Source organism: Eulemur rufifrons, chromosome 8 (genome assembly GCF_041146395.1).
Source record: "Eulemur rufifrons isolate Redbay chromosome 8, OSU_ERuf_1, whole genome shotgun sequence".
Classification (NCBI taxonomy): domain Eukaryota; kingdom Metazoa; phylum Chordata; class Mammalia; order Primates; family Lemuridae; genus Eulemur; species Eulemur rufifrons.
In genome coordinates, this window is record NC_090990.1 from 15,084,866 (window position 1) to 15,110,919 (window position 26,054).

General features: G+C 39.7%; 1 protein-coding gene across 2 annotated transcripts in view; it reads right to left on the bottom strand.

Annotated features, from left to right (window-relative positions):
- LUZP1 (leucine zipper protein 1) overlaps positions 1–26,054 on the bottom strand; it is an 84,282-nt gene that overhangs the window by 18,486 nt on the left and 39,742 nt on the right. For both annotated transcript variants that reach the window (XM_069479526.1, XM_069479527.1), the window contains exon 2: positions 10,488–10,592. The gene's annotated coding sequence lies outside the window, so the exon portion shown is untranslated. The remainder of the gene's footprint in view (positions 1–10,487; positions 10,593–26,054) is intronic.

Genomic DNA, 26,054 nt, shown 5'->3' on the forward strand with positions numbered 1-26,054 from the left:
AGAGAGAGAATGGGGCTCTAGGATATAAGTACAACGACCCGCTCTGGAGAAGAGCACAGAGAGTCCACCTATGGAAATAGGCAGGAAGGTAGAATATGTGGGTACAGGTGTTGGTCAGGAGGTGGGAAGGTAAGTATGGTGGTGGAGTCTAGCAAAGTTCCCTTCCGATTGTTTTTGCTTTCTCATTGATATAGAGAGCAAGGTCATCATCTTTCAGTGATGAGGGGGTGGGGGAAGTATTACAGGTTTCAGGAATGGTCATCTAGATGAATGGCAAATATAGAACAATTGCCAGGCAACATTAAGGGCCACTTGAAATTCGTGGTCATGATTTAAAGCAAATCCAATTAACAAGGTTCCATCTTTTTCTCCAGTCTTATTCAGCTGAACAGATGATGTTACAAAGAAGCCAGAGTTGGAGCACTGCAAGCAAATACTGTGTAACAAAGCAAGGACAAGGGAGTTAAGGGTTGTGAGTAAGGGAACTTAAGCTCACTCAGTAAAGTGGAAAGAGAATATTAAAGAAATGAAGAACAGTGAAAATGTAATATGACCAATGAATGTTCCAATGGGGGTTGAAAGATTGTTGGAAGTCAGTGTACTAGAGGAAATGAGGTGAAATATAGAAGACGGTAATCAGGGAGGGATTTCAGGAAATTAAAATTATGGAGGAGGTATAATTATTGATAATGTCAAAACTAAGGTATAGTCAGGAATGCTGAGGGGAGTGGTGAGAAGTAGAATACAAGATCATTAGAAGAGAGAAATAATTGAGAGGCAAAGGTATTTCAAGGATCACTGGCATGCACATTGAAAGCACCAAAAATTAACATGAATTGTGTTGGAAACAATGACATTAAAATAGAACCTGGAGTTGTTCAGAAATTAAGGGCAGTGACCCAGGGTGTTAGTAAATGTCAGCAACAATAAAAGTATTGGGTGATGTAGTCTGAAAATATTAGATTCAAAACTCGGGGGAAAGGTGGTAAGGAACACAGCCTAAGCCATAAGGTAAAACAACCACAATTTGAGAGAGAAGAATTGACTCCAACAATGATCCCACGAGAAAGCCCAGGGCAAAAGAAAAACAACTGAAAAGTGGGTCTTGAGGAGATGCCAAATGCCAATTCTCTCCAAACCCATGAGCTCTTCCACTGGCTGCTCTATGAGCCTGGAGCCACTAGATGGAGCCCATGCTCTCAGCTCTTCAAAAAATACCAAGGCTTATAGGTGTCAAAAGACCAAACCCCCCTTCCTCCCTTGGCCTCTCAGAGCTTGCCCTCCCTCTATTTCTCCCTGTCCGTCACTCTGCTTCCCTAGATACATCTTTCTGTTCTCTGTCTTTGCCTCTTTTGGCCTTCCCTTCTCCTCTGTTCCCCAGTCTATATGCTTCCTTTTTCTCAAAAATAGAGAAAGAAAAAACTCCTATGTTTATATATTCTTATAAGAAAGACACCTTTTCCCTTTCAAAAACTCTTGCCTTTGGCCTTTTGCCTAGTGGTACAGTCAAAACCTTACCAATTTATACATAGGGTTTAGGGTGGGGGCTGGGGGTAGGAGTGCTGAACTAAAAATATAGGCCCATAAACCAATTTTAAATGAGAAGATACAAAGGATTTGTATTGGCATAGCAGTTATTGGAAGACAAATGATACATGATGCATCTACAAAGTGCTTTAAAACAGCATATCCTCATAAATATACTTAAAACCATTAAGTTGTACACTTTAAATAGATGAACTTTATGATATAAACTATATCTCAATAAAACTGTTAAAAAAAAAACCCAGCTTACCCTCAAACCATAACATTCCTTCAACACATCTAATTTATACTAGCTTATACTAGTTTTCCTAAATCCCTTTTTAAAAAGGAGGAAATGTTAAAATTTAGTACAGTCCCATCTATAAATTATCATAATTCCAAATTAGTAGAGTCCAGGAATTATACCACTGTTTTACTTATTATCTGGCTTTTAATGCCAATTTTATATGTTCAGTTCAAGACTCTGAGTGATAAGAATCAATCAGTATAGCACAAGGAATAAAAAAGCTAAACCCAATAAATATGTAGCAACTATTTACTGGAACTATAAATAGAAAACAAGTATTATACATCATTACTCTACTTAAAATCCTCCAAAGGTCCTGGTTGCTCTCAGGATAGTCCAAATTCCCCATATGGCACACAAAGCCCCTCATGATCTGGCCCTGCCTACCCTACCTCTTCAGCCTTGTCTTCAAAGTACGCATCAGCTCGACATTTTTGTACTCTCTCTGACCTCTGGGCCTTTGCTAGCTTGATTCCTCATTTGTTCGGATCTCACCTTAGACAATGTGTCCTTCTGGAAGCTTCTGGAGCCCCTTCTTCTTGAAACCCCAGGCCAGATCAGGGCCTTTCTCTTGCTTTCCTAGCCTGCTATAGGGATCCCATCACAGCACTTACCACACTCTACTGAAGTTTTATTTACTCATTTTGTCCCTCCAACTTGTTTTTTTAGTCACCACTGTATTCTCAGTACCCAGCAGGGAGCCTAGCACATAATAAATGCTTAATATTTGATGAATGAATGGCTGAATGAGCCTCCTAATTATTAAATAGCTGGTCAGCCCTTTGGCATTGACCATTAACAGAAAATATTAAAGTAATGTCAATGACCTAATTATGGATTACAAAAGAGGAAATAGTTGGCAAGAGTGAATATAGATAGCACAGAATAGCAGGTCCTATGGCAATGCTCTGAATGAGCTCATCCCAAGCCCTGTGCTACTAGCACCGTGTCTCAGTCACAATACTTTTCCCATGGCCTGTTGGATAATGCCCCTTCTGGCTTGCAGGTCTATGCCATGTAAATGGAACATAAATACTGAAAAACCACATCACTCACAAGCTGTCCAGCTCTAGTTATTGGACCCAAGTGTTGGAGAAGAAGCAGAAAATACTTATGCATATTCCCCCACTCCTTAGAATGGGAATTCAGGCCAAAAGGTAGCCAAAGATCATTTAGTCCTCTGGTTTTCAAACTGGACTCAGCAAATCCCCTTGGGGTCATACAGGTGAAAGAGAGCAGGGGAGAAGTTTTGAGCAGGCTGAGCTCCAGGATCCTCCTCTCAGTCAACCAAAACAAGTGATTTTAACTTCTTATCATACTGGACTTCCCCTATAAGACTACATTGAAGAGTTCTATAGCTTTTATTTAAAATAAAATCACCTATCTCACCCAATCCCCTTATTTAAAAAATGAGGAAACAGACTTAGAAGTAAATACTGTGATTTCTTCAGCAGTTTATCAAAGCCAAGGACTTCAGTCTCCCAGCTATCTATCCAGGATTCTTCCCATTGTGTAAATTCACCTCCCTATAAACGCTTAAGCATTTTTTACAAAGTGAGGAGTTCTGAGCACTACTCTATACACAAACCAGTAATGGCAAAACAGTATAAACGAACAAATAAGTACAACTCCAAATTGAGCACTGCTATACTCCAGGCAATACATTAAGTACCTTATATACATGCTTTCTCCAGGAATCCCAGATCCACCGTTTACTTTATATGTTCTTAAACAAACTACTTCTGTGAGGTTTTCTCATCCATACAGAGATAACATAATAATCCTCAGCATGTAAAGTGCTTAGCATAGTGCCTTGCACATAAGTCACAACAAACAGTAGCTACTACTATTATCCTATTCAACCTTCAAAATAACCTTATGGAGCAAGGACCCTAAAACTTGCCCAAGCTGACACAGCTAGTAAGAAGGATAGTCAGATAGTGAATCCAGGTCTAGTTCCAAAGTATTCAAAAATACTACACTGTTTGGCCACATTCCTGATGTTCTCTGTGCCTCAGTTCCTTCCTCTGAAAAAATAAAAGAACGTCATCCCAACCTACCTTATAGCAACACTATGCAATAAAGTCAGCAGAAGCACTTTGAAAAGTTTTACCAGGCAGAATCCTAAAAATAGTGATTCACTAAGATCATCCCTTTTACCCATGGTAAGCAAGGATATGGATTGGAAACGGGGTTAGGGTGTCACTTATCTCTGACCTTTTAGACCCTAAGCATAGCCAGAGAAAGAACTGCTTTGCTACCTCCCCAATCAACTGAAAAGGGGAAGGATAGATGCCTCTCTTCCTAGTTCCCCCCTCACTCTGTTAAGTATGTTTCGTCAGGCAAAACTCATTTCTTTAGTAGACATTTATGGAACACCTGTGACATACCCAGCATTTTGCCAAGATAATTAGAATATCTGACCCTTGCCTTTAAGTGATCGGACAGATGTAACCAATAAAACAATAAAGAAGGCTTCCCTGACCATCTTACATAATACAGCACCGACCCTTTTGCTCCCTTGTCTTCTCACCGTGCTTTTTTTTTTTCCTTAGCACATTTTACCACCATGCATGTGCACTGAAGTACAAAGTGATTAGTTGTGCCTGAAGGTGGGGTTTGGGAAGGAAATTGTTTATATTAAACCTTAGAAAATCAGGGAAGTAAAAAGAGGGAAGGATAGTCCCATCTTTTAATGCCAACTTGCCCCACATCAGTGTCTAGCTCAGTCCCAGTTCATATTAGAAAGATACAGCATCAATTGTCTCTCATTCAGGGTTCCTTTCTGTTAAAAGTTCCTGAACCCAGTTCCAAGTGACCCTATCCAGCATTTTGGAGGGTGGCTCTTCTTCCTGTCCTAGCAGATCAGGAAGGTCTGAAATAGAACATAATCAGGCCTGCCCTGCCCCTTCTCCCCAACACAGCTGCCATGATTCACTTCCTGTTCCCAACAGTCATTTAAAGAGGGGTCAGCAAACTTTTTCTTTAAAGTTTGACAGTATACACATAAGTATATAATTTAGCTTGATACTAAGTATTTTAGGCTTTGTAGGACCTATAGGAAGGTCTCTGTTTCATCTACTCAACTCTGACATTGCAGTGTGAAGCAGCCATATATAATCCTGTACACAAGCAAATGAACAAGGCTGTGTTGCAATTAAACTTTTTTTTTTGAGACCGAGTCTCGCTTTGTTGCCTGGGCTAGAGTGAGTGCCGTGGCGTCAGCCTAGCTCACAGCAACCTCAAACTCCTGGACTTAAGCGATCCTACTGCCTCAGCCTCCCGGGTAGCTGGGACTACAGGCATGCGCCACCATGCCCGGCTAATTTTTTCTATATATATTTTTTAGTTGGCCAGATAATTTCTTTCTATTTTTAGTAGAGACGGGGTCTCACTCTTGTTCAGGCTGGTGCAATTAAACTTTATTTGCAAAAACAGGCAGTGGGCTTGTCTGTGGGCCAGAGTTTGCCAACGCCGGATCTAAAGAAAAATGGAAGAGCTATTTTTAAGCAGCTTCCTCCTGACCACTTCTAGTTACCAGTCTTAAAACTTTAGGCTGTCCACATCTCACCACCATTTCTTGAGTGTTTCTATTTAGTTGCTGGGCTTAAATAATTTTTCCTAGAATCACAAATTCATGTATTTTGGATATACAGACTCAGGGTTAGTAGCCAAGCTAGCATATAGAGATTCTTCCGGTTGGAAAGGAAGTAGAGATCATCTGATCCAACCTCCCACTCAATGCAAAAATTATCTAGCAAGTAGTCATTCAGCTCCTGTTCAAACACTTCTAATGACAGGAACAACATTCACTTCCTCCCAAGGTAATTCATTCCATCTTTGTACAGCTCTAAGGTAAAATACTCTACTTATTTTTCTTCTGGGCACATTTAACCACCGGATTACTTGAGAAATTGTTTACTGTCTGACTCTTTTTACCAGAATGTAAGATCCGTGAGGTCAGAAACATGTTTGACTTTGTAGTTGTTTTTTACTGCTGTATCCCCAGCACCTTGAACAGTGTCTAGTACATAAAGGGTATAAAATAATTGTCTATTGGAAGGGGGGTGGGGAAGGGCAAACAAATAAAACAATACTGCATTTTGGGAACTTTAACTCAGCATGGCTGCCATGAGAGGCACAAGGGGAAGAATAGGGCAAGTAACTATTAAGGTTTGAGTGGTAGATTTGAGGCCCCTGAAATCTCAAAGCAAATGCAGAGGCTGAGGTTGTACTGTTTGAAGAATATCTATAATTCCCTTATCTCCCTTCTCCTCTTCCTTCCAAGCCTCCCCGTGCCATTCTGATGGTAAATATCTTTTAATACATCATCTGTTCTATGAAGCCTTTTCAAACTGTCCCCTGCCCCACCCCCACCAATAAAATGCACCATATTAAGTTTTGTAGATGCTTCTATCACTGTACCCATGATACTTATTTCTGTATTTGTCATCCTGTACTGGGCTCTGAGCTTTGCGAGCAGGGACTGTGTTATCTTCATTTTTCTGTCCTGGGCACTGAATACAGTGACAGGGAAAGGTGGGGAACCTTATAAATGTTTGGTAAATAGATGAAAGTAATACTTTTATTGTATTGTGTATTGGCCAAATTACATCAAGGGGACTGTTTTCAGGTTTGGGCACTACATTCTAGGAAAGATACTTGGCCTTTATGCCAAAGTTTGCAAATGTAAATGCCAAAGAGATCAGACCAATAATGTAAATGAGTTACAGGGACCTGATAGGACTGTGGCTAAGAGGTAAGACCATGCCACACTTTTACATGAAATCTCTTAAATGTAGCCAACTAATTCAAATTTTAAAAAAGAAGAAAAAATAAAAAGAACACCACTGTGCAGACCCTCCAAAACACACATGACATGCCTGCCAAGTGGATATGGGAAGCAAATTTGCAATGTGTATTGGACAAAGGGATTTAAGCAAGCGAATAGTACAATCAGAACTGCAGTTTTTAAAAGACCATTGTAACAGGATAAACTAGGATGCTATGAATAGTCAAGGCAAGAGATGGGAAAGGGGCTTGAACCAGGGGTAGAGGGTTAGGGGTAGGTTTGAAAGATGACCTGGTCTACCTAGTTTTAATAATGCAGTCTAAGATTTCATGAACTAATCTGGCAGCCACATTACCAATCTGTAGGTTCATACTGATTTTTTTTTTTTCAAATAAACTGTTAAATCTAATTTTTAATAATCTAAATATGGGGTTTAATTCTTATTTCTTTTGCAGGCAGTATGGTGCGATGATTAAAAATTACAGACTCTGGCCAGGCGCGGCGGCTCACGCCTGTAATCCCAGCACTCTGGGAGGCCGAGGCGGGCGGATTGTTTAAGCTCAGGAGTTTGAGACCAGCCTGAGCAAGAGCAAGATCCTGTCTCTACTAAAAATAGAAAGAAATTATATGGACAACTAAAAATATATATATAGAAAAAATTAGCCGGGCATGGTGGTGCATGCCTGTAGTCCCAGCTACTCGGGAGGCTGAGGCAGGAGGATTGCTTGAGCCCAGGAGTTTGAAGTTGCTGTGAGCTAGGCTGACGCCACGGTACTCTAGCCCAGGCAACAGAGTGAGATTCTGTCTCAAAAAAAAAAAATTAATTAATTAATTAAAATAAAATAAAATAAAATTACGGACTCCGAAGCCAGACAGCCTAAATTCAGACTCCATGACTTACTAGCTGTGTGAGCTTGGACAAGTCACTTGACTTCTCTATGTTTCAATACCTACTTTATACGGTTACAGTAAGTGTAAATGAGTTAATACATGAAGTGCTTAGACTAGTAGCTGGTCCATGTTAAATGCCAAGTAAGTTTTAGCTTAAATTATTATTTATTATTTTTTGCATCTCAACTTCCTAGTTTCAATCTATTGTCTAAATATTCTTTACACATCACCAGGCATGTGCCTGTAGTCCCAGCTACTTAGGAGGCTGAGGCAGGAGGATCATTTGAGCTCAGTTCGAGGCCACCCTGGGCATCATAGCAAGACCTCAGCCCTCTAGAATGTCACTAAAAACAGATCTCTCTCCCTCTAGATAAACTTTGATCAGTACTACAATTCCTGAGTGCAATTATTCAATCAGCTCCAAAGCCAAGTCAAAATTTTGTCTTGGGACCACATGAGAAAACATTACCTAATTTTAGCATGTAAGAAACATTACTTCTGGGGGAGCGTGGGGGGGCATGGGCAATATATACAACCTAAACTTTTGTACCCCCATAATACGCTGGAAAAAAAAAAAAAGAAAGAAAAGAAACATTACTTTTGTAGCATATTCCTAATCCTACAGTCTATGATCTTTTCAAAAACGAAATGCCCTTGATATATATTAAAGTGCTATATGGTAATTATCTCTAGATAGTGTGATTTTTTTTTTTTTTGCTTATCTCTAGTCTCTAATATTTCTATAATGAACTTGTACTGATTTTATAGTTTAAATAAAATCATGACAACGCTTAAAGGGAAAAAAAGAGAATTGTTATCAGTTAGCATGACTTATTATTAGTGAACACAAACTGGCTTCTAGGGGTCATTCTGTTGTTCTCATCCTTTGATCAGTCAATTTTGGAATTTTGCCAGGGATCACTCCAACCCACATGATGCAGAGGTTAACTCCAGAACGATCAACCATCTCTATGGGGAGAATTAGAATTTGACCCTGCCATCAAAATATGTCTAGAATCCATTACTTTCTGGCTACCCACCACTATTACCCAGGTTCATGCCACCATCATCCCTCCACTGGACCACTGATTACTGCAAAAGCTTCCTAATTGGTCTCCCCGGTCCCACCATTGCCCATCTTTCCCCACTCTCCACAGTCTGTTTTCCCACAGCAACCAGAGTGAGCCTTTTAAAACATCAGTCAAATCAAGTCACTCCTCTGCTCTAAACTCTCTAGTGGCTCCCACCTCACTTAGAATAAAATGTACTCCAAAGGTGTCACCTGGCCATAAGGCCCTACATGATCTGGGTCCCATCACTCTTACTTCCTACTGCACTTTCCCTACTACATCCAGCCACACTGGCCTCCTTGTGGGTCCTTATATATGACAAATCACACTTATACTTCAGGGATTTTATACCAGCTGTTCCCTTTGCATGGGATGCTTTTCTCCCAGATATCTCCCTGGCTGGATTCCTCACTTCTTTTAGATCTTAGCTTAAAATATCACCTCATCAAAGGCTTCCCCTGATCACTTTATATTAACATAAAGGAACAATCCCTTAGCTCCTCATCATTCTCTGTCACTTTACCCTACCTTTTTTTCTTCTTGACATCTATCACCTAGTGGATGTTATTTATCTATTTGCCTGTTTATTTGTTTGTTTACTCGTATCTAGTTATTCATTTTTATCTGTTTTTACCCATTAGAATATAATCCTTAGAGCAAAGATTTTTTTCTATTTTTGTTTAATACTATATACTTAGCTCCAAGAATTGTGCTAGGCATGTAGTGGGTTGTCAATTTCTGTCATCTGAACATCAGCCCCAGTATAGAGCAAAATATTCTATGTATAATAAGTATGTGTAATAACTTTTATTGATGAAAATGATTATTTTCCCCAAAATTTCACCAAGTATATTAGAAAACACTAGTGCTTCAATAAAAAGGGACCAAATACTGGGTGTCACTCACCCAACCAGAAATTAATTTCATAACCCAGTTCCTTAAGGTAGGAAAAGTGCTCCAGGGAAAGGGTAGGATAAGAATCCTGAGCCAATTAACAGGGCAAAGGTTTGCCTTGAAGTTTCCCACTCCTTCAAGGAGAGTTCTGTATTATCTCTAACTACACCCATTTCCTAGGGAGAGTAGACGTAAGAATGAGAGGTCTTATTAAGATTCCTTTCATAGGCCCAGTCATTCCTATGACTAGAACCTATTTCCCAGACTCATTCTGAGCTGCCCATATTGCTCTTCTTCCCCAGAGAACCTTTCTCTAACTATTATGCAGCTACCAGTGGCAACCAGGACCACTAGGTCTCCTTGCCACTCACTGTCTGAGTTCTCACTTCTCTCTTCTATTTCATTAGTGCTCTCCTTTGCCTTAGCCAACAACAGCCAATAAAATATTAGCACACAAAATCCAGAAAGGGCTGGGAAAAGGAGCTGATTGTTGATCAAAATGTTTTTTGATTATTTTGCTTTGTTTTTTAAGGGTTAAATCAGTCACTGCCTCAACAAAAAGTAACTTTCTCAAAAGAGAAACATTATAGTGTAATGAAAATAACCCAGGTTTGAAACTTAGTTCTACCGTTAACTACCTGTGTGAACTTTGAGAAGTTATTTAACCTCATTTCCTTGCAATGATAACAACACTTACCTCACAAGGTGGGCGCAAATATCAAGGGAGATAACATATGTCAAACAGGACTGTGCCTGACATAGAGTAAATATTCAATAAATGATAGCTAAGCCTACTTCTTCAGGTTGTCAACTTCCTACAAGGATTTTTACCCTCATTAGGTTGAATGGTTGATTAAAGGAGAAAATATGTAAAGTACTTAGCATAGTAATAGGCCATCAACAGATACTGACTTTCCTCCCTCCCTTGCAGTGGCAGAAAAATTGTAGAGGCTTCAGAAACCACCCAATTCTATTGGTATGCCCAGGTTTCTCTATACAACATACTTACCATTTAGGTAATTTAAACTTCGGTTAATACTTCTGGCAGCTTCCCTTATGCTTGCTGTCTTGGAAACAGTCACTCAATATCTTTCAATGGCAGTTGCCTCGTGATCTGGATAGAATATAAACAGAAAGGAAGAGATAAGCATAAGTCACACCAAGACTGAGCTGACCCAAAGGCCTGTCCCAAAGACTTCCATATACAATGCAGTGTCAGAAAAGAGAAAAGGTAAGATCTGAGTCTGGATCTTGACTCTGAAGGAAGCTGGCTACGTCTCAGGAGAGATGAGAAAGAGTCTGGCTCTAAGAGGCTTCCCCTTTCCTATCAGATGATATGGTTCTAGGGTAGAATACACTGTCTTTACTTAAATTAACATACCTATACATTCCCCAACAGTCTAAAAATTTATATGACCTTACAGCTAGGACATCTCAAAAGTCAACTACAGGTTGAGTATCCCTAATCCGAAAATTGGAAATCCAAAATGCTCCAAAATCCAAAACATTTTAAGTCCCGACATGATGCCACAAGTAGAAAAGTCTACACCTGAACTCATGTAATGAGTTGCAGTCAAAATGCAGGTACACAATACTCAGAGTTTATTCATCAAAAAAAATAAAATTACCTTCGTGCTATATGTATAAGATATATATAAAATGAATTTCGTATTTAGACTTGGATCCCATCCCCAAGATATCTCATTATGTATAGGGAAATATTTCAAAATTGTAAAAAACTCTGAAATCTGAAATACTTATGCTCCCAAGCATTTCAGATAAGGGATTTTCAACTTTTTGTTAAATGCCCTTGTGTTAAGGAAGGAAACTCAAACTTGGAAAGGGTGAGTCACACCATTATTTAGGGGTGAAGCTGGGATTCTACTAAAAATAAGATGTTCTGGAAGATGGGTAAGAAAAAACAAACATCTGCAGAGTATCTACCATACCCCAATCACTATGCTTTATGTTTTATATGAGACAATAACACAATAATGTTACCTCCACCTCACAGATGAAGAATCCAAGTTTCAAGAAGTGACTTGTCCAAGATCTCACAGCTTGGATTTAAACCAAATCTGACTACAAAATGCCCTTCGCCATGCTGACTCACTTTATTGCCTTCTAGACTTGGTCCTTAAAAGAGCCCTGAACCACCCAGTATCAGTTAGAACTAAAAATAGAGCTTCTCTGTCTGCAAACTTACCCTACAGTTTTGTAACAAGCAGCCTTCTACGGGAGAATTGAAAACCCTACTATCCCACTGAATCTCACCCCTAAAATTAGAGAAGAGTTACTAGACATGGAAGATCTGGGTCAAACTTCCTATGTATCCTAGTCTTAAGGAAGAATGGAAAGGTAGCTTCAAACTACCTTTGAAACAAAGAAGTATTAATATAAAAAAGGATCTATACCAGGGACAGCATCCAAGAGATGGCTTAGGTGGGTATGGGGGAAGCCTTAGCTCCCCCCTCCACCATTTTTAAAAAAGAATCAATGGAAGTAAAATAAGTGTGGTTCAAACTAGAGATAAACCTAACGCTTTCGTACATGTTCTTACATTCAAATTATCCCCCACCTTTCATTAAAAATCTGCACAGATCACCTTATAAAATCCTTCTAAGACCATTGGTCCCTTTAATCTGATTTACACACACACACACTGGACTCCATCTCTGCCTTTATCCTCCCAGAGAGCTAGAAGGCTAGAATTTAGATGGAGAAAAAATAAATGATAGGTTTTTTAATAGCTTAAAAGATGAAGGCAATAGGAGTAACTAAATCCTAAGCCAATAAGAGCTGAAAAGAAAAGAATTATTGATAAGCAATAAAATAGCTAGAAAAGAAGTATTAAGGCCAACTAAAAATATATATAGAAAAAATTAGCCGGGCATGGTGGCACATGCCTGTAGTCCCAGCTACTCGGGAGGCTGAGGCAGGAGGATCGCTTCAGCCCAGGAGTTTGAGGTTGCTGTGAGCTAGGCTGACGCCACGGCACTCACTCTAGCCTGGGCAACAGAGCGAGACTCTGTCTCAAAAAAAAAGAAGTATTAATATAAAAAAAGATCTAAACCAGGGACAGCACCCAAGGGATGGCTTAGGTGGGTATGGGGGAAGCCTTAGCTCCTCCTCCACCCATTTTTTAAAAAGAATCAATGGAAGTAAAATAAGTGTGGTTGCTATTCAAATAGCTTCAGGACAGGCCCACAGACGAGTTCTGCCCCACCACCACCTGTCTCCTTCCCCCTCTCCCCCCGCCTCACACACACACACCCCCCCCCTTCCTCTGCTTAGCCTAAAACCTCTCCCACATGAAAATTCTGAACTCTAAGAAATGGCCACATAAATCTAGTTTATCTCCACTAAGGTCTCTGTAGCCCTAACAGTGACAGCAGCACCCCTGCTGAAAGCTTCTGCCCCAGCACCCACCACTTACTGCCAAATTTGCTGAGATGTTACTAAGACCCAGGGGGCCTTTCTCTTCAAAACAGGATGGAATGCACTGCCAAAAGTCAAACAAACAGGAACTCTAGATGATCCTGATTTGTTTTCAACTGTCTACATACTCTCCTATTTTTAAGGGGTAGAAGCAAGCAGCAATTGCTTCCGAATGTCATTTACTTCTTGCATCCTCAGTGTGCTGTCCCCGTCCCCACAAACAAGAGGATGTCTGTAAACATCCTCAAACTCTTTAGTGCTGCCCCTTCCCAGAGCTTTCCACCATGACGGACCTACCCTCATCACTTCCCTCTTGTGTTTGTTTGTTTGTATGTATATATTGATTGATTGATTGACTGGCAGAGTCTAGCTTTGACACCCTGGCTATAGTGAGTTCAGTGGCATCATCTTAGCTCACTGCAACCTCAAATGCCTGGGCTCAAGTAATCCTCCTGCCTCAGCCTGCTAAGTAGCTGGGACTATAGGTGTGCCGCATCACCCCCTGGGTAATTTTTGGTAGGCATGAGGTCTCATTGTTGCTCAAGCTGGTCTTGAACTCCTGAGCTCAAGCAATCCTCCTGCCTCAGCCTCCCACAGTGCTAGGATTACCTACGTGAGCCACTGTACCCAGCTCTCTTGTGGTTCTCTTGTTGTTACCCTTGGTGATGAGAGTGGTGATAGTATGTGTGTGTATGTGTCTGTCTGTCTAGAAGCAGAGATTAAAGGACCCTTACAGATCATGAAGAGTCCAACCATCTCATTTTCCAGAGGAGCAAGTAAGTTCCAGAGAGGAAGAAAGACTTGCCTAAGGTTACAAAACAAATTAAAGTGAACGTGGTTGAGTCTCTTTATTCCCAAAACACTTTGATAATGGATAAAAATGCTAGTAGGGAATTCTGCTTCCAGTATGACCCTCCCACAGATAACAACTATAAACTCTGAATAAAATACAAAAAGCAACCTTCTAAAGTGAACAAAGGCTGACAGATTTTGAAGAGAAGTTGAAAAGTAAAAGAAGGGACTGGCATGGGATGAATTCCCCATTTTTAAGGCTCTGGCCTGAGGGTGGTCCAGCTAGAGTTCCAATTAACAAACCTGGGCAGGCACAGTGGCTCATGCTTGCAATCCTAACCAGTACTTTGGGAGGCCAAGGTGGAAGGATTGCCTGAGGCCAGGAGTTCAAGACCAGCCTGAGCAAGAGAGAGACCCTGAGACCCCATGTCTACCAAAATAGAAAAAATTACCCAGGTGTGGTCAAGGCACACCTGTAGTCCCAGCTACTTGGGAGGCTGAGGCAGGAGAATTGCCTAAGCCCAAGAGTCTGAAGTTGTAGTGAGCTGTGATGATGCCACTGCACTCTAGCCCAGGCAACAGAACAAGACCCTGTATCAAAAAAAAAAAAAAAAAACCCACAAAGACAAAAAAAAAAAAAACACCCCAAATCCTAGGCCTTCTGTCCTGAAAAGACAGAACCCAGGGCAGCCACAGATAATGAAAAGAAAGAAGGAAGATAGCCAGAGAAAGAGAGTCTCAGGTACTATATACGTGCGTACTATATACGCAGGTATAAATTCTGCCCACGTCTCTGGCTGAATCCTGAACCATGCAAGCACAGGGCAGAACCCAAAGACCTCAGTGAAGGAAAAAAGAACTGGAAGTGAGATTTGAAATGCCACCCACTGCAGGTGCGACAGTTTGCAGTTTTAAGTCTGAGTTAACTGCCTGCTAAATTAAAAACATCAACTGAAACCAGAGTCTCTATAACATACCATACACAGTGTGCAGAATACAATTCCAAATTACATAAAGAACTATAAAAAGTAAACATATTTGCAAGGAGATAGACACTCAGCAGAGGACAACTCCAAGATAACCCAGATTTTGAAATTATCAGACAAGGATATTAAGGCAGCTATTATAACGAAGCTCAATGAGGTAAAATAATAATAATAATAAATATATGTGCTGAAAATGAAGGAAAAAAACAGTAAATCTCAGAAGAGAAATTGAAAACAAATTTTTTAAGTGAAAATTTTCTGCCAGGCATGGTGGCTCCTGTCTATAATCCCAGCACTTTGAGGGGCTGAGGAGGGAGGATTGCTTGAGGCCAAGAGTTTGAGACCAGCCTGGACAACATAAATAGACTCCATCTCTACAAAAAAAAAAAAAAAAAAAAAAATTTTTTTTTTTAATTAGCTGGGTGTGGTGGTGCATGCCAGTAGTTCCAGTTATTCAGAAGGCTGAGGCAAGAGGAATCACTTGAGCCCAGGAATCCGAGGCTGCAGTGAGCTATGAGAGCGCCACTGCACTCCAGCCTGGGTGACAAAGTGAGACCCTGTCCCAAAAAGAAAAAAGTGAAAATGTTTAAACAGAAAGACATTTAAAATTTGAAAGCTGGCATTCAAAGAACCAGCACCTGGCTTTGCTGTTTCCTTTTCTAACAATTGGTCTATAACTGAGACGAGGCTTCTTTGTCCATGTTGGTGAGGTTTAGCAATAGAACCACAGGTCTAAAATCATTAGTTATTCGCCTGCTTTAAGTTGGCCAAATCAGAAGAACATGCTGAGTCCCTTTAACCTCTAGGAGTCTGTGATTAGGATATCAAGGGGCCACAAGGATTACCGCAGTTATGGCAAAGGTAGTTAAATAGCAAGTCACAACAATTATCCTAAGGAGGAAAAAACCAAAGAGCTTTCATTACCTAATTTAATCTTCATGGTAACCCTAATCATACAAATACCATTATGTTTATTTTATAAATGAGGAAGAAACAAAGGCTCAAAGTCACATAACTGATAAATGGTAAAGCAGATTCTCAGCCAGGTATTTCTGCTCAAAATTTTGCTTTCTCCTCACCTAATGGAGTTATCTCTCAAATCTTACCCTTAGGAAAGCCAGTCCTGATCCACAGGCCAAACATCACAAATTCTACATGAAGTTGGTGAGTAGTTTATTTGTTCATTCTTTCACTCATTCATTTATTCATTCAAATATTGACTATTTATAGGGGGGCATCAAGCTCTGTGATTGATAAGCACTGAGGATAAAACAGTGAGTAGAAACAGACTAAAATGCCTATCTTCGTGGCATTTTAGTATAACAGAAAAATACTGATTAAAAATATTATTAAATATAAATTATATAAAATATAATTACATAGAAATAGACTCACTGAGGGAGGTCTAGGAAGGCTCCCTTAGTGAGAATGCTCCAAGTAGAAGATGGAGCATGGTAAGTTTGAGGAACTAAAAATGGATGTGTGTGGCCAAAGATGAAGAACCAGTAGAAGCATGAGATAAGATGAAGCCGGAGAGGTATAAAGAGAGCCACACAGCGCAGACCCTTTGAGGCCAAATTATGGATTTGGGTCTTTATTCAAAGAGCTATAGGAAGCCATTTAAGTGTTAAATAAGAGTCAGATGAATATATTTCAAAAAGATCACTTTGGCTTCAGTATGGGTAACAGAGGGAAGGAGGTGAGAATGATGCCAGGTAGGACGATAGTTCTATAGTCCAGGAGAGATGAGGGTAGTAATAGCTAACAGTAACAGACACATACTATGTACCACCAGACATTGTTCTAAGTACTTTCAATGAATAAATTTAATTCTTATAACAACCCTGTGAGACACTTTTATTCCTATCTTATACATGTGAAGACAAATAATTTAACTGAATTACACGTGCCCCTTCATGTTCTCACTTCCCTCATAATCAGTCCCTTGCAAATACCTTCAATTCACTTGCCCCTCCCTTCATACTCAAAATCTCAATCCTAGTTAAACCAAACTAGCAACCTCTCTAGTCCTACATCAAAGCAGCTAAGTGCCACTAGAGAAAACAACCACACTGACTGGTATCATTTTAAATTTATCACCATAAATTTCAAACAGTTCCCTTGATGCTGACGGCAATCCTGCTACTTTTCCCCTAGTAGGTTCACTTTCCCACTCTCCAAAATGACTCTCCACATCTTCCTCTCCCTCAGTAACATCCAGCCCCCATCAGCTGATGACTTTGTCACCAAGAAGTAACATTCAGACCCTCATCTTCCTACCTCTAAACCTAACAACATGCCAGCATTCTGCTTTCCCTAGAGTTACAACAAAGAATCTTTGTTTCTATATAAAGTACAATTTTTCACATCTACTATGAATCCAGTTCCCTCTCATCTTCATATGCATTATTCTCACACACTCTCTTACGTCATTACTTTTCTTTTCTTATAGGCTTGTGCCTGTCAGCATACAAACATGCTCTAGAAGAATGTTATTCAAAGTGCAGTCCACAAAACAGGACTGGCTCACAAACTGTTACCATCGTAACTACAGGAATTTATAGTAAGAATTGAGTCGTTCGTGTAGCAAGCTGACACTGATGCAACATCCAAGCACATCATAAGTGGACCCTTCTCAAACAGGGTCTGGACTAGTAAGGGTATTGATGAACTCACATAGTGAGTCACATGTGGAGCATGTACAAATCATACATGGTAGTACGACATGTAGGTCCCTTGAGAGATTAGGAAAAAAATTAATTAGTCCTGCACCACAGATAGCTTGAGAAGCCCTCCTCTAGACTAACACTTCTCAAACTTTAAGGTGCATACAAATCAGCTAGGGATCTCATTAAAATGAAGATTCTGATTCAGCAGGTCTGGGGTGGAGCCTGAGATTCTGTATTTCTAACAGGTTCACAGGGTGATTCAGAGATCACATTTGAAAAGCAAGATTCTAGACTTTCCCATCTTAAAAAACAAAACAACCAAAACACCAAAAAGAAAAAACACTCCGTTGATCTCACACCTCCTTCTGGCTACTTCAGCTCCAATGTCTCTGCTCCTCTTTGCAGCAATACCTCTTCAAAGATTTCTCTATATTCATCTTCATTTTCTTACCTCTCATTCTCTCAGTTCACTCTAATCAGCTTCTTCTGTCCTCAACAACCCACTGAAACTGTTCATCAAGGCCAGAGGACTCAACACTGCCAACTTCTATGGTCACTTCTTTGTCTCCATCTTATTCAACCTCTAAACAGCATTTAATACAAATTACTGCTCATTCTGCACTAAAACACATTCCTCCTTGGCTTCCCTGATTTTCCTGTTCCACTGGCTGATCCTTCCCATTCTTCTTTGCTGACTTCTCCTCCTCTGCTCAATGAAGGTCAGTCCTGGGACCCCTTCTCTTTATCTGCACCCTTCCTTCTTTGGGTAATCTCATCTAGTCCCAGGACTTTTAATATCAATGATGTCTAAATTTTTATCTCCAGTACTGACCTCTCTGAACTCTGAAGCACATCTAGCAGTTTACCTGACATCTCTACCTAGCTGTCTAACTAATACCACAATTTCATATATATATAAATATATAAAATCAAGAAAAAAAAATATATATATATGTCCACCTTCCACCCTTCTTTCCCCAAACTCATTCCTCTTCAAGTCTTTCCCCATCCACTACCATTCACCCAATTGTTCAGGTCAAATGCCTGGAATCATCCCAGATTTTTCTTTCCCTCACATCCCACATGCAAATCGGCAAGTCCTATCAACTCTACTTCCCAAATTTCCTCGAGTCTGTCCCTCTGCTCTCCTATATCCCCTATTAGCACCCTAGTCTAAGCTACTGGACTCTTGCCCTACTACAGTAGCCTCCTTAAACTTCCTTGCTACCAAGTGTCCCTATATGGACCACTCTCCAAAGAGTGGATTAAATTTCTAAAAATTTAATCAGATTAAGACTCTATCCTGTTAAAACAAACAGACAAAAAACCTCTAATGGCTTCCCATTGCACTTAGAATAATCCAAAGTCCTCACTGTAGCCTCCAAGGCCCTATAATATCTGGCCTCTACCTACCTTTCTGACCTCATTTCCTACCAGTTCCTCTCCTCGCTCCTTGTTTCATACACACTGTGTTCATTCTGCCTTAGGAACTCTGCACTAGCTATTGCCTTTCTTTTGTACAGCTGGCTCCTTTTGGTCATTCAACAGTCAGCATAAATTTTACCACCTCAGTAAACTTGGCCAACCAACATAAAGTAGCTCTCAACATCTAATATATCACCCTGGTATATTACACTTAGCACTTAACCCTATCTGACATTTTGTTTGTTTATTGCTTGTCTCTCTCCCCCTACCTCCACCCTCCACCCCTTCTGTCCAGCTTATCACCAATGCCTAGAACAGTGCCTGGTTGACAATAAATAGATGAGTCTATAGCCCAGAGAAGCGATCTGGGCTGGAGACATAAATTTATGAGTCATGAGCATAGGGGTGTTGTTACTAAAGCCAATGGGGTGGATTGAGATCACCCAGGGAGAGTGTGTACTATTTGACGAGAGGAGGGCCTGGGAAAGTAGAACATTTAATAGCTGCAGAAAGGAGGATGACCCTGCAAAAACAACAGAGAAGTAGGAGGAAGAATATACATTATGTCATGGAGTCAAGAGAAGGATGTTTCTGAAGGAAGGAATGGTCAACAGTGTCAACAACGCAGAGAAAATTAAAGACTAAAAATGTCTATTGCATGTCAGCTTCATGGAGAGCATCAGTAACCTTAGTAAGAGCTGTTACAGTGAAATGATAGGGGCAGAAGCCACGCTGGAGTGGGTAAAGTGAGTGGAGTGAAGCAGTGAACATAGATGGCTTTTTAGAAAAGTTTGCCTGTGTGAAAGTGAAGGTGATAAAGAGAATGTAGTTGAGAGGGGGGATTTTGTTGTTTCATTTAATGGGGGCATTATCCTAGCACTGTCATATGTACAAGCTGCAAGTTCTAGTAGGTACAAGTCACCCAAAGGTTTCAAACCTTTTTACCCTCACACTCAATTTAAAACGTGACTTCCCTTGGACTGATTCCTAAGTGCTCAGAGTATCAATTCTAGAAGTTTTTTGTTTATACATGCATCTCATCTCCCTTATTATATATAATGGAAGATAAAAATGCCCTTCTATATACTTTCTCTTGGTGCTGTCAGGAATAGAATACTAGGCTGTACATACTAGAGGGCCTGAGTAAAACAAGTTTTCTGCTGCCATTTGAAATTAAAGGTATATTTTGGGGGGTCATTATCATTTCTACCTTCAGCAACAAGTTTCTTTCCATTTTAGAGCTTCTAGAGAACTTCCTTTTGTCTCTATTCCACACTCTCTCTCCACCCCTGCCTACTGTCCAAGGCAACACCCTATAATGGAAAAGGCACACATGGTATTGAAAGTCAGAAGATCTGGGTTCCAGCTCTAATTCAGTCACATATCACTCTGGGTGATTAAACTTCACCTCAGTTTCTTCAACTGTGTATAGAGATTATACCTAAACTTCATGGGACTGTTGTAATGATTATGGGAAAATATACATTAAATGCCTATGCACATAAGGCCTGGAATAAAATATATTCTACAAATATAAATTCAATTTTCTTCTCATTACCATTCTAATAAAGCCTTACACGTTTTTATTTAGTTTCTCTTTCCCTCTGTCTAGGTGCATCAGGAAGCCCTTGGAAAAGGAACCTTGAGAAACTAACTTGCCTGGTTCCAGCAGAAATAATTTTAAAGTAGTATTAGGATGGGTGGGGCCCAAGGTGTAACCTAGCAGCATCTGAAAGGGCAGGGAAGATGCTCAAGTTAGAATAATTAGGCTCCCTGCCAGTTCTCTGCCTGCCCCCATCCCACCACCCACCCCAAGTTCCTTCTTGTAGCTAGGATTGTGTCTTTCTTTAGTGAGTCATGCTTGTCAATGTTTTCAGTATTAAAAACAAACGAAACAAAAACAGCACTCACACTCACACACCAGGTAGTACAATGGGTAGTGAGTTCTAGTCTTGTCTCCCTGATTTACTAGTTCTGTGACCTTTGCATCATTATTAAAGTTTCCTCATTTGTAAAACAGAAATGACAATGTGTCTTGACTACAAGATTATAAGGACCTAACAAAATAATGTATGTGAAAGTACTTTGTGTACTGTAAAACATGGTTATTGTTATATTACAGGTACACAAAGCAGTTACAGAGTCTACCTTTGGCCAGTTTAAGTGCTAAGTTTTACTTAGACAGTCCTCAGTTCTAGAATACTCTGTGATCCAAGGCTGCCTATTTCCAACTGAAGTCCTTTTCTTCCTGGCACCTGAAAATGTTATATTCTTTTCCTAATTTCACTTGATTCCCTTATCTTAGCAAGATTCCTTGAACTTGTCTGACCAAATGGCTCCGTGTCTCCAAAATGACCACTACACCTGATCATTTCTAATTGCCCTTTTGGTTCTAACATTCTAAGCCCTCTCCATCCTATGCTCCCAAAGCATTCTATCCGTATCTCTACCTGAGCAATTTCCATAGTCTATCTTGCATTATAGATACAGCTTACATCATCTCCTAAGGAAAACGCCAAAGGTAGGTTGTCCTACTGAGTTTTATACTCCCCTCAGCACTTAACATGGAGCTTTATATACAGGAGTATTCCAAAAGTACTGGTTGAATTGACCTGATGCTAATTTCTCACTTTTGCATTTATTGTCCATACCACACAATAATTATAGACTATCTTCTTATTTTTTCATGGACTTGGTGACTAGTTCAAATTCTTCATCAAGGGCTTAGAGCCAATCAATGTACCCTATCTATGACTCTTGACAACTAAATCTGGTTGACAAATATAAACATGACATCAGAGTGTCACAGAAGGAAACTTCTTAATAACAGAGTTATTACACAGAGGCAAATAAAATGCAGGGGTTGGGAGGCCTTTTTCTTCCCAATGATATCAATACTGTGGTAAAAAGACAAATATATTGATCAGCAGCAGACCTAGACTCTAGAGTTCACCTCTAGAAGGTGGGTAGTTTTCTAAAATAGCTCCCAACGATCTCTGTCTCTTAGTGTCATGTTCTTATGTGGGTCCTTCCTCTTGAGTGTGGGCTGGACCTAGTGACTCACTTCTAATGAAGAGAATATGGTATGGCAAGAATTATGAGATATCACTTCTGAGACTAGGTTATAAAAGACCGTGACTTCTTTCTTGCTGGTACTCTTTCTCTCTTGCTGTCTCTTGCTTGCTTTGATGAAACTAACTGCTATGCTGGAGAAGCCCATGTGGCAAGGAACTGAAGGTGGCCTCCACCTACTAACCAGCAGGAACTGAGGCCCTCAGTTCAACTGCCGAAGAACTGAATCCAGCCAACAACCACTGAGTGAGCTTGAAAGAACCATCAAAATAATATGGGATGGGGTTAAGTGGATGAGGTATGATGAAACAAGACTGGCCATGATTTCTTAACTGTTAAAACTGGGGATGGTGAGTACGTGGAGTTCAGTACTAAGTAGAAAGAAGGGAAGGGTGGGTAAAATCCAAGAGCCTTAGGCCCTTCTAGTTCTGACAATCGATGACCCCATAGTACCACAAAGCCTGAACTTTCCCATGTTTCTTGTACGGAATATACCATTTCAGTCTATGCCAGTGACCAATATTATCACTTTTCCACAGAAACTTGGTTGAGCACTGATGAGTTACTTAACTTTAAGTTACTCAACTTTAAGTAATTGATGAGTTATTTAAAATAAGATTATTTGGACAATTTGGCTCTAGTATGTAAAAGAATGGAGTGATATGATGGCTAATTGCTAGAATGTACTTGGCACAAACTAGGTAGAATCACTCTAGGGTTTCCCGGTGTATGAAACCATCACCTGTTGCATTTTATTATGGTCTGCTGTAGGACATGCCAATCTCTGGCCTGCACAAGTATTTTAACATTTCCTCCCAATGCTGTGCACAGGCTTAATTTCTTAATCCCTTAAAGTTTTCTTTCATTACGCCTCAAGTATCTGGATTGTTGTGAATGACCTATTTTCCAATGTCCAGTTTTGTCCAGCTAATTAAAAAAATCTTATGCTCTATAATTCTACAAGAAAAAACTTCAAGAAGAAAAAAATTATATCTGTTTTTTCTTTTCAGTCCCTAATTTTTAGGTTAGAGAATCAACTTTGAAAGTTCTTACTAAATGAGAAGATTCACACAATCAAATGAAATTGATGGAGAGACAAACCAGAACTTAGTAACTAGTTTCCTCATTCTTCCTAAGGGTATCCTACCATTGCTACTGCCACATCCCACTTCTACTGTACAAGATATCCATGCTCTAATCTGTGATCGTGGCTTCAATCACCCACACAGTATTCATGTTCTGTCCCCTACCCCTCACTCTCTCTTTAAGAATGGTCCTCAGATACACACTCTTATCTCAGGGTTTTCAACCCTGGCTAAATATTAGAAAAACCAGGGAAGCTTTCAAAAATATCACTATCTGACATATGATCCAAGTCAATGACATAAAAAAGAGGAGAGTACGAGAAGAGAAACTCCTGTAGATAAAAATAAAATTAAGAAAAATAACAATTTAATATACCATGTGGACTCTGGTCAGACGCTTATTCCACCTAGCTGCAAAAGATAATTTTGAGACAATCAAGGAAATTTGATTATGAACTAGAATTAGATATTACTATCTGTTAATTTTATTAAATTTGATATTGGCATTATGGTTATGTGAGAAAATGTCCATATTTAAAGATGAATATGAGGCCGGGCGCGGTGGCTCACGCCTGTAATCCTAGCACTCTGGGAGGCCGAGGTGGGCGGATCGCTTGAGGTCAGGAGTTCAAGACCAGCCTGAGCAAGAGCGAGACCCCATCTCTACTAAAAAAATAGAAAGAAATTATATGGACAGCTAAAAATACATATAGAAAAAACTAGCCGGGCATGGTGGTGCATGCCTGTAGTCCCAGCTACTCGGGAGGCTGAGACAGGAGGATCGCTTGAGCCCAGGAGTTTGAGGTTGCTGTGAGCTAGGCTGACGCCACGGCACTCACTCTAGCCTGGGCAACAGAGTGAGACTCTGTCTCAAAAAAAAAAAAAAAAAAAAAGATACAATGGTTATATTAAGGAGAAACGAATGAATGAAGTAAAGTTTGTTACTTCAAGGAGAGCAACTGACAGTATTTATTGCCAGTGATAAAATTTGAGCTTTCAAGCAAAAAAACCCGTTAGAATTGTGAATAACTTTCTTTTCTTTTTTTTGTTTTTCTTTAGTCCATTCTTGAGTGTACCGAATGTGGATAACTTTCATTTGCCACTGTAAGCTTGGCAGCTTCCCATTACTTAGACTTTTTTTTGGATGTGATTGGTGATAATATTAACAGAAGTGTTTTTTTCCTACTTTCTTTTCTTTTTTAATTTATTTTTTATTTGTTTTTCTTCATTTTTCTTTTGCCTTTACACAGTTCCTGGGGCACAAAAGTGCTTTTTTTTTTTTTTTTTTTTTTTTGAGACAGAGTCTCTCTTTGTTGCCCGGGCTAGCGTGAGTGCCGTGGCATCAGCCTAGCTCACAGCAACCTCAAACTCCTGGGCTTAAGCAATCCTACTGCCTCAGCCTCCCGAGTAGCTGGGATGACAGGCATGTGCCACCATGCCCGGCTAATTTTTTCTATATATATTTTAGTTGGCCAGATAATTTCTTTCTATTTTTAGTAGAGATGGGGTCTCGCTCTCGCTCAGGCTGGTCTCGAACTGAGTGAGACTCTGTCTCAAAAAAAAAAAAAAAAAAAAAAAAGATGAATATGGGAGTTGTGTAAGAATAAAATGACATGGTATCTGGGCTTTGCTTTAAAATTGTTCAACAAAGAAAAAGCAAAAAAAAAAAAAAAGAAAAGAAAAGAAATGGATGAAGCAAATGTGTCAAAATCTTAAAAACTACTGAATCTGGGTTTGTTGAATTAGCTCCCCTACTTTTATGTATTTTTTAAATTCTTCATTGTAAAAAAAAAAAAAAACTTAAATGCTAATACCTAATACAACCACAGAACTGTTTGGCAGTGTCTACCAAAGCTGAGCATATGACCCAGCAATCGTATTCCTAGGTATATACCCAAGAGAATAGATGTATATGTCCATCAACAGATACAAAGGAAGAGTAAGAAAGTTCACTGCAGCTTTCTCATATAGCCAGAACTAGTAAGATCCCAAATGTCCATCAACAGTAGAATAAATAATTGTGGTATATCCATACAATGCAATGTTACATATTGCTACACATAACATGGATGGAAATCTGATGTGATGTTGAGCAAAAAAAGCCTGACCCAAACGAGTGCCTACTTTCTGACTCCACATGAAATTCAAGAATAGACAACACTAATCAATGAAGATAAAGTAAGTGGTTCCCTGGGGAGCTAGTATTGATGAGGACGAGGCATGAGTGAGCTTTCTGGAGTTCTGGGAATGTTCTGTATCTTGATCTGATGTAATACTTGATATTAGTAGTCTTAACATGAATGTGTATATATTTAAAAATTCACTGAGTAATGCATGTACTTTACTGAAGCTTTATCTCAATAGTAAACAAACACCAAATAAACATGGGAGTGAAAATCAGAATCTTAGGTATTAGTATTTTGTAAAAGCTCTATAAGCAATTCTAACATGCAGCCAATGCTAAGACCCATTCTTCTACCTCAACAAGCTCAAATCTAAGACTCCCAGGTCAACCTACTTCCATTGCAGTAATAACTGTGAAACAACGTAACACAAACAGAAGCTGAAAAGACAGCAGGGCAGGGAGCCAGAAGAGAGGAACCTCTTTGAAAAAGGTAAAGATCCAGGGTGAAAGAGGAAAAACAGAGGTCAGTGCAGATGGAGCTAAGAACTTAGCTGAAAGTGACAGTGAGTACAACTCAGATCTTAGTTTCAGCTTTAAAACTGACTGGCTATGGGGGTGGCCTCAGGCAAACTGCTTCATTTCTCCAGACCTCACTAAGGTATCTCTTACAACCTTTAAACAAAGTCTGGAAAGGAAGTTAAGAAGAATCAAGCAAGAACAGGCCCTTTTGAAAGACCCTAGGTTTACCTATAGCATAGCACTTATCATTCTGTATTATAATTATCTACTTATTTATCTCCTGCACCAAACCTTGAGCTCCTGAAAGGCCAGGATTTATTATATTTCATCTCTGAATTGAACGTGGCACACTGTAACGGCTACATAATGTTCAATGGCTAAAATGCTGAAACTTATGAGTGCCTATATACTTATGTTGACTTTTAAGTACAGGTGTACTTATGTAAACTTATAAGAAAGAATGAT